Source organism: Anopheles aquasalis, chromosome 2 (assembly GCF_943734665.1).
Source record: "Anopheles aquasalis chromosome 2, idAnoAquaMG_Q_19, whole genome shotgun sequence".
In the NCBI taxonomy this organism is placed as follows: domain Eukaryota; kingdom Metazoa; phylum Arthropoda; class Insecta; order Diptera; family Culicidae; genus Anopheles; species Anopheles aquasalis.
Genome location: NC_064877.1, coordinates 12,307,501 through 12,320,000, shown reverse-complemented (window position 1 = coordinate 12,320,000; position 12,500 = coordinate 12,307,501). Strand labels below are relative to the sequence as shown.

Genomic DNA, 12,500 nt, shown 5'->3' with positions numbered 1-12,500 from the left:
GCACAAAAGCCTATAGAACGGGGAAGATGACTCTATTATTTGTGATGGTTGCCTACTTCCTTTTCAAACTTTTCAGCTCGTAGGCTCCACGAACCGGTGGTTGGAGGATTGGACACATGGTTTGCGTCTTCCTTTTCGTGAATTTTTAGCATTCACGAACTCCTTATCTTGCGGTCTTGTTGTCTCGTCCTATCTTTTTGTTTCCTCGTCTTCTTTATCACTCTCGCTCGCCCTCTTTCGTCCTGTATCGTTGGAATCTCGCTTGTACCTTTCTTTTCCCGGTATTCCACGCTAGAAGCCATACTAGGAATTCATAAAAGCCACGCGCTTTGGGGCCAAGATCCTCTCGCTACTCCAGTGCCCTAAGCGGTGCCCATCACTCGCTCACTCCTAGCGACCACCACCGGGGCGAGCTTCCCGCTATACTACTGCTCAACTGCACTCCCGAAGAATCCTTTTCTATCATTTGCGAACCATCACCTGGGTGCGTGCGTGAGCGAGCGTTCCAAGACTGCCGAGATGCCGCGAACGAAGCGATCCATCCGGCTTCCATCCTCCCGTTTACCACTTCATTACACACTTCCTCCTTCTTCTCTACTCCTTCTCTTCCTTCTCCTCCTCCCATCGCCATCACCAGTTACTGGGGGTGCCATGAAAGGTTGCTTTGATTTTCGGCCGGAAAATCGAGAATAATACAAAAAAAAAAGAAAAACCTCGTTTCTCCGTACCGGCGCCCTGAGAGTGTGTGCGCGCGCGAAACCGAAACATCATCATCATCATCGTTCGTCGTCGTCGTCGTCCTCAGCTTTGGTGGTGCTGAGCTCGCACTACTAATTCCTTTTTTGGATCCCGGTCGCATCCACCCGGTCTCGTGCTGCCTTGTTCGGCTTCGCTTACCAGCAACACGGAGGGCAATCGTCGAAGTGATGCAGTCCTCGGGAGCTGCTAACTGGCTGGCTGCCTTCTGCTGCTGCTGCTGCCGCTGGCAGTACAGCATCCCCCCCGGTTTGAGCCCCGTTCCGACGGTCTTTATGAAGGATTCCTCTAACTTTTTTTTTCTCTCTCCCTTCTTCGAACAAACTCTCGGTTTCTTTTCTTCGCTTCTTCCACCTGCCACCCACCACCCGCTACCTTCGAGCCATGCTTTTCTCTCTCGCTGTCTATCGATTTAGCATCCCTTTCCGTCCCCTTTGAGTAGTATCCGGTCGGCGGATTGTAACGACGAAGGAACACATCCATCCTGTCGCGATGGCGCCGGTTCGTCTCGCACATCGCACCCCTATGGGTGTGTTTGTGTCCGGGGGTTCGTAAAGGATCTCTCGGATCCCTTTTTTTTCTAACATTACTTTTATTATTATTATTGCACTCGCCTGGTTGGTTACACCACACTCTCTCGCTCGCCCATCCATCCACCCCACCGGGTGGGAAAACTAACGGGAGGGCGCGAGGCAGGGTGCGCGCCTTTTTATTTTCCATTTATGGCGGTCGTACTCTCCTCCCTTTTCTGCTTCTCTCTCTCTCTCTCTCTCTCTCTCGCTCTCGCTCTCTTTTCTTTCTCTCTCTCTCCCTCTCTGCCATCCCCCCGTTTACTCTTTTCTAAGCAACAGCGCGCCATGAGCGCGGAATGCTGCCGGATCTCTTCATCTGGTGAGGCAACCAAGGGCGAGGGTGGATGAAGGGGTAGGATACGAAAGGAAGGGTGGGAGGAAGAGAAGGACCGAAGGGAACACGACGAGGGGGACTCCGTTTTTATTTCAACGAATTTGCTGTATTTGTGCGACATTTTCCTTTTTAAGCGCCTGCACCACGCGCGCACCCACCGGCCACCCTCCCCGGAACCCCCGCAGCATCCCTCCTTCACCCCTGTGCCATCGTTGGGTCGCTTCATATTTGGGGAAATTTTTATTTTTATCTTTTTCGCGCAGCTAAATCGTTTTGCAATAGGAGAGAGAGAGAGAGGGCAGAGGAGCCCCAGTTCGCGTTCGAGAGTGTGTGTGTGTGCTTCGGTGTTGCTTAGGACAGATTATGAAAAGTGGGTAGACGGGAGGGAAAACAGCGAGGAATGGTCGGGAATCTCGCGGAGCCATCGGTCGAAGAAAAACGGTGCCTGGCAGTTAGTAGAGCGTCCTTTCAGCGAGAAGTACAAGCTAAAATGGTATTAGTGATGGGCTGTAATAATGGGTTTTCGGCGGTTGCGTCGTCGTCGTCCTCGTAGTCGTCATCGTTCGATCGTTGTCGTCGTCCTTGCCCGTCATTTTTTTTTCCTCCTCTTTTGTAAATCCTCCCTTACTTCGCGGATTCGAAGACTACTACTTACGCTAGAGGAGCTGGAACTCAGGCAGACTCGTTTAGCAAGCATTCAAAGAATGGCCAAAGATGTTGATGCTGAGTTCCATAAGTTAGCAAAAAATTTAAAAAAATCCAATGGCAACGGAAGTGGTGAAGAATGACTTCTTGTACTGGTTACTCGCCCTGGACTCTCGGCAGCCAGTCGCACACACAACTATCCCCGTTATAGCGATGTAATAGACCAAGCAGCATCCTACAGCCTACTCAGTAGCGCAGTGTGCTGTCTGACTTGGAGTTGCTCGACGCAGCTCTAGACCAATAGTTAGAGCGTTTTACAGTGGCCTCCTCCGATGCTGTTTCACTACAATTATTGTTGAAAAAAATTAATCGGTTAGTGAACTAAACGAATCTAAATCAATCACCCACTAAGCTGATAGTTCGTTCAAAAAGCTAATGGTTTGTAGTACTAATAACTTCTTTTCCTAATTCACGTTTTACTAAATCTATCCTTCAACCTCCAGTCAGCGGATCGATTGCAACCACAAAATGGTATTTACCCACCTAATGCCGAGTAAATTCGGCACGCATTGTGTCTTAGAAGTCGATCGGCACGACAGGGTGGGTGACTCGCGGACCACCATCAGGAACAACAACAAAAAATCTGACATTAAAAAGAAGTTTACTTCTTCGTCCATCTCCTTCCATTTTATGGCTCTCTGTCTCTTTCCCTCTCTTCGGTTCGCTCTCGCGATTTTTCCGCTTTTCCTTCGTCCACTATTCGCCAATACACCGGCAGTGCAAGACGCTGGTATGTGTATATCTGTTTCGCTTTCGTAGTGGTCGTTCTCCTCTTTCGCGAATCCGAATCCGGTTTCCCAGCTGCTTACACTTTTCCACCTGCTGCTGCTGCTGCCGATGCTGGCCAACCGCGTGGCATGCTTACAACGCACACAGCGACGCGATACGCGGCTTTTCCCGCCACCGCCGGCACCATCACTTTCGCTCTTTCTCATCGGGTTTTTCCTCCTGCTCGCGTTAGGTTCGCTCGCACGTTCCCTGCATCCTTACGGCGTCGTCATAGTCGTCGTCGTTTGCTGCTCTCATCTGTCCTCTCTTGGCCTGCTTCTTTCGCCGCGATACCATTTTTTTTGGCTCGTTTTTGGTTCGTTTTTTTCTCGCTCTCATTCTCTCCTGCTCTCGCTTCCGCACACCTTTTTTATTTTCCCGGCGAGCGTTACTTCGCGCGCGCGATGCTGGATGCTGGCGGCGCAGGCTTTTCCCGGTGAGTTACCCAAGACTCACGCGCGCACCGAGATGCGGCTGGTGCGATGAGTGCTGGCCGGTGAGTTGAGCTACTTCTTTTTCTTCTGCTGCTTCCTTCTCGCAGCTCCTTTACGCGAAACTCGAGGAGTCTCTGTCTCTACAATCGCCTATGTGTCTGTGTCTGTGTGTTTGTGCTACTCTTTCTGTGCTCTCGCTCGCACACCCGTTGCTGCGCCCATCTTCGCGCCACCCCCTACCCCCTGCTGGCGGCAACACCTTCCCGGCTATTCCCGCGAGTACATAATGGCGTGTTTTAGTGTGTTTTTACTGCGACCAACGGTGGTGGTGGTGCGGCGCTGCGCGGTTCGGTCCTCCTAAACACATCCTGCCAAACCAGCTTCCCACCCACCGACAGGGGGAAGCGACAGGCGCAGGCCGATTAAAAAGAAGCAGCACTAGCACCAGAACGAGCGCTGTAGAAAAGGGAAAAAAAATACAAGTCGCGCGCTCGGGAGAGGGAGAAGGGGCGTTGGAATGAAATAAAAAATCTGCCACCCTCGATGCGCCCCCTCCCGGCCTGGTGATGCTGCTGCTGATGCTAGTGTTCTGGCGTTTGGTGAGGCTGGCTGGCGCGCGAACCGCGAGGCAAACCCGACCCGAAGTAATAATAATGGTTGGATATATAAGGAAAAACAACATATCATTACATAGAATTTTCACATTTTTTCCACCCCACCAACCCCCACCGCCGCGAGTGAGGGTGGCGGGGCACCACCATCAGCATGGAGAGGAATAGAAGGAAAATTAGTGCAGCAAATCAGCAAAATATCTCAGTTCGCCTCACCACCCACCAAGAAGGGGAAGCTGGGTGAAGGGAGGGAAGTTGAAAAAACGAAGTAAAAAGTCCGGACAGACTGGGATGAGGTGGTGGAGAGTGGGAGTGGCGAGGGGCTTCTTCGGGCTTCGGGCACGGCGTTGTCGCGCGGAGAAGAAGAATTCATCCTGGCACGCTGCGGGGCTGACTGACTGGCTGGCTGATTGTGGCCTGTTGGCCGCCGACCCTAGGCGAGAGGACCGACCAACCATCCGACCGACCATCCGACCGACCGACCGACCGAAGCTAGCGAGCGAGCAACGGACCGATCCGATCCGGAGCATTGCGGGATTTTTATTTTCCTCTCGCGCGCGTACGCGTATGCTGCTGCTGCACGGCACGGCACGGCACAGCACAGACGGCCGCCACCTAGCGGCACAGTAAGTTGCTTTACAAGCAAGCAAACAAGCAAGCAGCAATAGTAACGGAACGATCGGCGGCGAATCACACGCTCCCGGACCGGACGCGCTCGGTACACTTCTGCCTCTACCAGTTCTACAGCTGGATTGTTTTTTCGGGGGTTGTTTGATGGCGAATAGTGTTGATTGCGTGCTACTGTGGCGTTGTTGTTGTTGTGTTACTTCGTGGTGACGTGTTCGACGCACCGGTTGGTGGTGGTTTTCCGGTTTTTTTTTTGTTTTGGTGATTGGTATGAAATGAAATTTCACTTTCATCCTTCCAAGAATTGATTCGAGTGAGTGTGATGATGTGGCCGCTGTTGTGTGGTTTGCTGATGGTTACTGTTGGTTCTTCTTCGGTTCTAACCCCTAGCTAGTAGTCCCGCAAATACTAGTCGGAAACGGCTTAGCAAACGTAGCTTAAGCCTAAAGCGTGTTAATGCTGCCGCAACTGTGTGTGTGCCCCCGAAACAGTGTGTGTATGTTTTGTGCGATAAGTTTCGCGAGATTCCTGCACCCCTTTCCTTCTCCTCCAACACTACCAACGGATTAATCGGCTACCGGGTTAGGCAGATTTCGGAAATGGCGATTATCGCGCGGTGCACGGTACCGTTGCGTCATGTGGCCTGACATGTGGTGGTGGCGTTGCTCGGTGGCATTGTGCCGTGCTCAGTGGCTACCATCGTAGTGGGTACGCCTGGTGTTTCACGTTTTTCTTTTTTTTTTTCTTCTTTCTCGTCTGCATAGCGTATCCCGGCGTGTGGCCGAGAGATTTGCTAAAATTAATCAATCGCACTGACCGTGGCGACCGGTTTCGGGACTGCTGGCTAATATGGCTCTCCCAGTAAGAAGCCTTTTGGCTTCTCCTGGCCTAGATACCACACAACCACGATACGCGTGGTGTATCGAGTGACCGGACAGCAGCTGAGCAGACAGACAAAGAGCGAGAAAGAGAGCGATCATGTGCTTTTGGTTTCGTGCAACAGCTCTTATTTATGTTTCCTTGCCGACTCGCCCGACTAGGATGTGATAGGAGTCGGGAATGATCATCATTAGGATGATGCTGATGGTGCGTGATGACCGTCGACGTGGAAGATAGACGTACTTTGGGGCTTCGTATGAGCCAGCAAGAGGAAGAGAAGGAGAGAGACAATAGCATACTAGCAGGTTGCCTGGATACTGCGATGTGTTGTTATGTATTGGGCATCGACCATGCATTCCAGGCCAAGTGGATGAATCCAACAGGTATTGTTGGGTCCTCTAGGACTGACAGCCAAAGGTGGACGTGCTGCTCAGGATTAACCCCCCCAAAAACATGGAATATAGGACAGTGACTATCTTAAACGAGGATTTGTGTGCCATTTTCGGACTACCGTTGCTGTGTGTGCCTGTGTTTTTGTTGTTAATTCTCTCTAGTTTATCAGTACAATCCAGCATTTCTTTGTTTTGCTCAAGACCTTTGACATTGACCAGTGTCAGTGTCCGTCCTGTTAGTACACACTGCGGCACACGCAAACATACACTAACCCCTCGCCTGGTGGCGCATGGTGAACCAAACCATCACCTCCAACGAATGTGATCGTCTGTGGCCCACAATCGAACCATTGCAATAGCGGTTACCACCGAAATAGAAGAAAAATAGTAATAAAAGAAACTAGACACCCACCTCTCCCATCCCTCCGAGTTCCGTACGCACAGAACCCCATCACGCATAGACTGATTCACCACCACCACTGGCAGCAGCAGCAGCAACAGCAACCCTGTCACAGCTGTGGTGTACTGTTGGCTGAGTGTATTGCTGCTGTAGTTGGTGGTGGTGTTGGTAGTATGTGGTTAGGCGTACGTTGATAACAGCACCCGGGCCCTGGTCCCGGGTTCCCGAAAAAGACGATAGATAGATCACCGGCACCGTCGTCGTCGACCAACCAAACGTGGTGGAAGGGGCGGGTGTGAGGTGGAAGGACGAAAAAAAAAACGGACAAATAGTAGTTGACGCGAAATGAAAAGCAAAAAAAAATGGAGCGACAAGAAAAAAAAACAAACCGAAACGACCACATTATCTTGGGCGGCCGGTCGTGCGAGCTCCAAGTTTCGCGTAGTTCGTTTCGCGCAACGCAAGTGTACCACCAGTGACGGTTCCGCGGACGAACGAGCGAGCGAGCGACGCGGGCTCTTCTTGCTGGCAGATGCTGCTGTTTGGCGGTGGTGCATAATATAGGCCAAGTGGTCAAATGGGTGTTTAGAATAGGCTAGGGGATTCCGCGGAGGAAGAATACGAACTGTTCTTTGGTGTGCTACGGAGTCAGGTGAAGACCACCAGTAGATCCGACTCCTTGATCCGTCTTGTGTGTGATCTTGTGGTCGTGTTTCAGGTGCTTTCCGGTTGAAAGATCTTTACTGGTCATACAGATAAAGTGCTCCAGCAGTTTCAGATGATAGCTTTAGTTGTTTCTGAAAACTGCTTTGTACTTTGCGGTAGCATGAACTTTGGTAAAACACTGACCATGATTTAGGTCTGTGAATGTGACCATCCTACACGGCTACTAGTGTGTACAGGTGCGCAAGTTGGTGCTAGATTTTTTGCTAGTTTATCGGGAAACTATTCTGACTCATCGAGTCCGACGCGAGAAACGCTGGCATTCGGGCATAGGAAAAGCCGTTGGGTGGTTTCGCTGTACTATCGTGTCGATGTGAATTGCAAGTGGTCCGTTACAATCCCTAGGCCAGCACAGTCCAGACGAATAAGTCCGTAAACAACGCGTTGCACAGCGTCTCATTGTGGACGAAAGTAGTGTGTGGCAGCCAAAGCGGTCACTCTTGAGCATTTTTGACGGTAGTGCTGCTGAAGAGTGGATTTTTGTTTTCCAAGTTGTTTTCATTTTTCATCTGGTCCCCCTTTCCCCACATCACTCGCCTGCTCCGTGTGCATTAATCGACGAAAATAGAAGAGCGCCCCCGAGATGCAGCGCGTCTGTTTGTGCACATGTGGCAATCAAGCATATGCAGTGCCGCACAAGAGCTGCAATGCCAAAACGTGTTTTGATGGTTTTTCGAAGAAGTCGTCCAGAGGGGGTAGAGCAAAGAGGAGATCCCTTTGTGTGTCGTCAAGGAAGTGCGAAAAACCTGTGAAATACTAAAGCAAATGTTGTGTATTTTTTAGAGGGTGTTTGTGGATCAGAGCTCAAAGTGCTAGCAGAGTATAGCGATCTGGATCACACAAAGTGCGTGCAACAAAACGGTGCTTGTGCGGGGCCATTTGGGGTGTGTCATAAATATATTGTGCTAGTGTGTCAGTGTCGGTGGTCGTGCCTGGCAGTGCTTAAGATGCGCATCAATCTACACCACAATCTTGAAGCAATCGAACAGCTTCACGCCATGCAATGAGACAAGTGGCCAGTAAAAACGGCTCGAAAACGGCAGCCCATTCCTGAGCATCCTCTTTTGAACCGAAACATATCAACCGGCAGGCAGCTCGTCGATCAAAACGGAATCGCGAGTATGCGCCTCAACCGGAGGCCTCGTAATGGCCGGAGGGCGCGGAAATGTATCATCCTTCGAGTGAAAGTGCACAGCACGTTGCCCACAAGCAGCGCAAGTAGCAGATACTGCTGAGCGGGATGCCACATTTGCTTGCTGCCACTGTTGCACATGTTCGAAGAGCGGGCGAATTAAGAGCCGAGTACCGAAAAGCAATGCGGTAATGAGCGCAACACTGGGTGCCGGTAGTTTATGTGTGTGATTTGATGTGTATGTGTGTGTCGGTGTGTATAGTAACTAACGGAACAAAACGAGAAAACTAAAATTTACAAAACAATAATCAGAGTAAACGAATCGCCGTCATGCTCAATTGGGATCGCTGCCGAACGTTGTAACCCACAAAGCAACAAGGTACATACCCACACCACCGGATTAGTGTTAGTAAATTCTTAACAAAATTATCATTATTTTTTGTAATACCACCATGTTTCAGCAATGCGCATTGCGTGAGTGAACCAAAACATACATATTCTGAACACTGTTAAATCCGGTTACCTAATCAACATTATCGTGAAGCTCTCCTGATTATGAATGGCTGCGTCGTCAATACCAGCTCACCATAATCGCTCTCTATCGCCTTCTTTACGATGATAGCCCGCGAGATACAGCCCGCGATAGGTTCTCATGCAAATATTGTACAAAAAAAACCAGATCTTTTCTCTAAGACCAAAGCATGTGCTCTGTTAGGTGGCGCTAGAACTGTTTGTTCAGCTGCAGCACGTTGCCAAGTATGGTTAAGGTCGTGAGTGTGGTTTCGGTATAACGTTGGACTCGAGGTAACAAACAGCACGCTCCCGGTACGCCGATGGTAACCGGATAGGTGTCGCAATGCAATTGAATCAAGACCCATCGCCACCTCATCGATATTGCAATATTTTGCCATTTCTTTATCCGCAATCGCACCCAACCCCGCACACTAGCACCAGTGAAGCCAAATTGCCAAAAAAAAACACTGGGCCAAGGGGGCTAAAACACCGCTCACCGGGTGCCACTAGCTGCTCCAGCCTTGATAACGGACGCGGAGGTATGCTACTGATAGTGGTGGGCCATAAACGATACATCAAACACTGGAAACTACGGAGACCTCCGGGTACGGCTAGGCGCAGCACGAGCACAGAGACTGCAAGCTACAGTGCGAGAGAGTTAGCAGCAACGGTTCTCTGTGTGTGCGCGTGGGGTTTTCTTATCTTATCACAACTGCTAGTGACGCGCGGCAATCTTTTGGGAGTATGTTTTAGCACCCACCCCTCCCACTGGTTGTCACCGTTCTTCCTCCTCTTGGACGTCTAAAGTCTGCCTTTCGTCTGCCGGTCATTGAACGTTCGGCTTCGGTTTCGGTTTCGCACGTCCTCCACAGTCAGTCCAGCGCGTACTCTGGGCGATAAGACGGCGCGGAGCGGGTAGAGGTAGAGAACATCTGAAGCATTTGCAAAACTAGGGTGGTAGCGGGGTACTTTCCCGTTTGGTGGCCCTTCCCAACCAACCAAGCCCCTCTCTTCATCACGGATCTAACGTGGCCTTGAGATTTCTAGGTTAGGTTGAATCATCTGTTCACCGAGGGATGGTCGTGGCTATGTGGATAAGGTGATACGTGTTCTGGCGTACGTGTGCGAACGAATGTTACCGGGGAAGGAAAAGGGGATGAGATGAGGGGATTTGGGGTGGCGGTATGGATCGATTCGTTGGCCAGAATTACTTTGGCTTTATCTGCGATCGGAGAATGCTGATTGAAATGGGGTTTGAGCTGAGTGCCGAGTGAGGTGATCTAGCGATACAACTAGCCAGACGTGGTACAATGAAGTCTCACTTCCGGGACAAGCCATATAATACGGCGGCGAGGAGGTCCCAGGAGAACGTTTCGTTATTCAGCCCCAACGGTGGAATGGTGGAACACGCGTACGTGATAGCAGTAATCGACCAGAACTTCTATTAATCGTAACAGCTCATCGTAATGAAATGATTTTTAGTTGGAAAAGAAGAGAACGTTTTCTCAATAACAGATTAGATTAAAAAAACCCGGAAAATCAACTGATCAACTGCGTACGTGATAGCAGTAATCGACCAGAACTTCTATTAATCGTAACAGCTCATCGTAATGAAATGATTTTTAGTTGGAAAAGAAGAGAACGTTTTCTCAATAACAGATTAGATTAAAAAAACCCGGAAAATCGGTTAGTGTTAACCTAGGTCAAGTAAAATCGGCCCTAAAATCTTAATGATATTGTTGAAAATAATACATTGTCACTTACTTGATAGGGACTACAGGTAACGAGCGGGTTTTAACTTCAAGCTGGACCACTGCTTCTAGAAAATAAAAGCGGGTCGTCTTTTGTTATTCTCATGACATGCTCTGCCCACCGAAGCAGATCAATACACATATGCTTCAAGAAAGTGCACAGATCTTTACACAAGGCTCCTCGTTACACCGTTTTCTTCATTGTCCCTCTGCTGTAGTAATAAACAAAAAAAAAGTAAATTATAAAAGTGGTTACAAGAGATTAGAAAGAAGAAAAAATGCCAAGACATTGAACAAAAACAAGACATTGGCAAGACAAGACAATCCTTTGTGATTTTTTAGTAAATATTGCACAAGCTTTGCATATCTCGCCAAGAATGTAATTGCTCATAGCATTTGAACTTTTTCATACAATTAGTTACACCCTAGAAGTATACATTTCACTCCAGTAATTCCTAGAGACCCAGTTAGTACTTTTTTTCTGATTCAACATTCCGCCACATGCACCACACCGGCGTCATACCATCCGCCTTTACCATCGACTCTTTAGAGAACCAAACATTAACCATGCGAAGCAGGAAGAACGGCATTGGATGATACCGGATACTGGTAGGAGCTAGTTTCACTTTCACGCCCAGCCGCGTACCATAGAGCAACTCCGGACCGTGGAGAATTCTGATGTGTGTCCTGGGAGTTGCCGACGTTGACGCACGAGGCAGACTCTACACCCGTTCTGCACGAATTTTGATCATGGAGATGAGAGGGTGAGATGAGTCATGCCAGAACCGTTGCTTCTCCTCTGAACAGCCGGTAGCATATGAAGCATGTGTGAGAGCGGAGACAAGGAGGAGGAGAAGGACGATAGATTTGCAGGAATAGATTCGTCCGAGTGCGAGTACTGACCGGTTTGTGGAGAGAAAGAGAGAAAGAGCAAACAAACAGAAAGACAAAGAGAGTGAGAGAGAGAGGGATATTGATAGACCGAAGTGAGGGGTGAGAAAGGACAACCCGATCGGACTAAACCTCTCCTAGTCACCGACATCGTTGTCGTCGTCGTCGTCGTGTGTCGGTTCGTCCACGTGGTGGATGCATCGTGTGGTTGTTCCGGCACGAGTTTCCCACTTTCACTAGCCACCCCAACCGGGGGTCCAGCGGACTCTCTCCCTACAGCGCCATCCAATCGTTCAAATGCGCACCTCGTGCAATGTTGCTTCACTCGCGTGCACCCCATCTTCCGGACTGAATCCCCAGCTTCATCTTCACCAAGCAACACGGCGTATGTGGGTTGGTAGAACGAATGGCGGGAGTTAACAGACAGGAATCTAGAGTGGCTCCACCAATGTGTGTATGCTCTTTCACATGCACATCCTCGGTTATGGGTTGTGATAGCGCACATGCTTGTGGGAGGCAGTGGACGACGATTCAAACTCTCGTAAATGAAAAGTAGGTCACGGATAGTCCAGGATCTGCCGCCTGGGCGTATGCGAGCCGTACCGTGCGATGCCGGACGCAGAAGAGTTGGTTTCACTATCGTACGATTCGCCATTCTTTTTTATGAATTCATCCCAGCGAGACGGAGCGGAGTATGTGCCCTCACTGGCCGACTGGTGTTGTCTGTTCGGCCGGTTTACCAGAACACAGACATAACATAGTTGATCCGGATTGTTTGTTTTTTTTGTTTTTTTTATATATAGAGATCATAGACGATGACGTGGATGTGTGTGGGCAGACTTTTCCGATGAATGAAAATATGCGAGTCGAAGCGAGTGGAGCTCTGAGTGGAACTTATGTAGAATGGGAACGAGTGTAACTTATGCACACTCTAGTGTTTGCTTTCTTTAGTGAATGAGTTGCAACCATACTCGTATACTGCTAGTTTATCCTAGGTGGCCGATTTCCAACC

At 49.6% G+C, this 12,500-nt stretch overlaps 1 protein-coding gene across 1 annotated transcript in view; it reads left to right on the top strand.

Moving 5' to 3' along the window:
* Positions 1 to 12,500, top strand: part of LOC126570167 (broad-complex core protein) — an 87,902-nt gene that overhangs the window by 62,122 nt on the left and 13,280 nt on the right. The gene's annotated exons all lie outside the window — the stretch shown is intronic.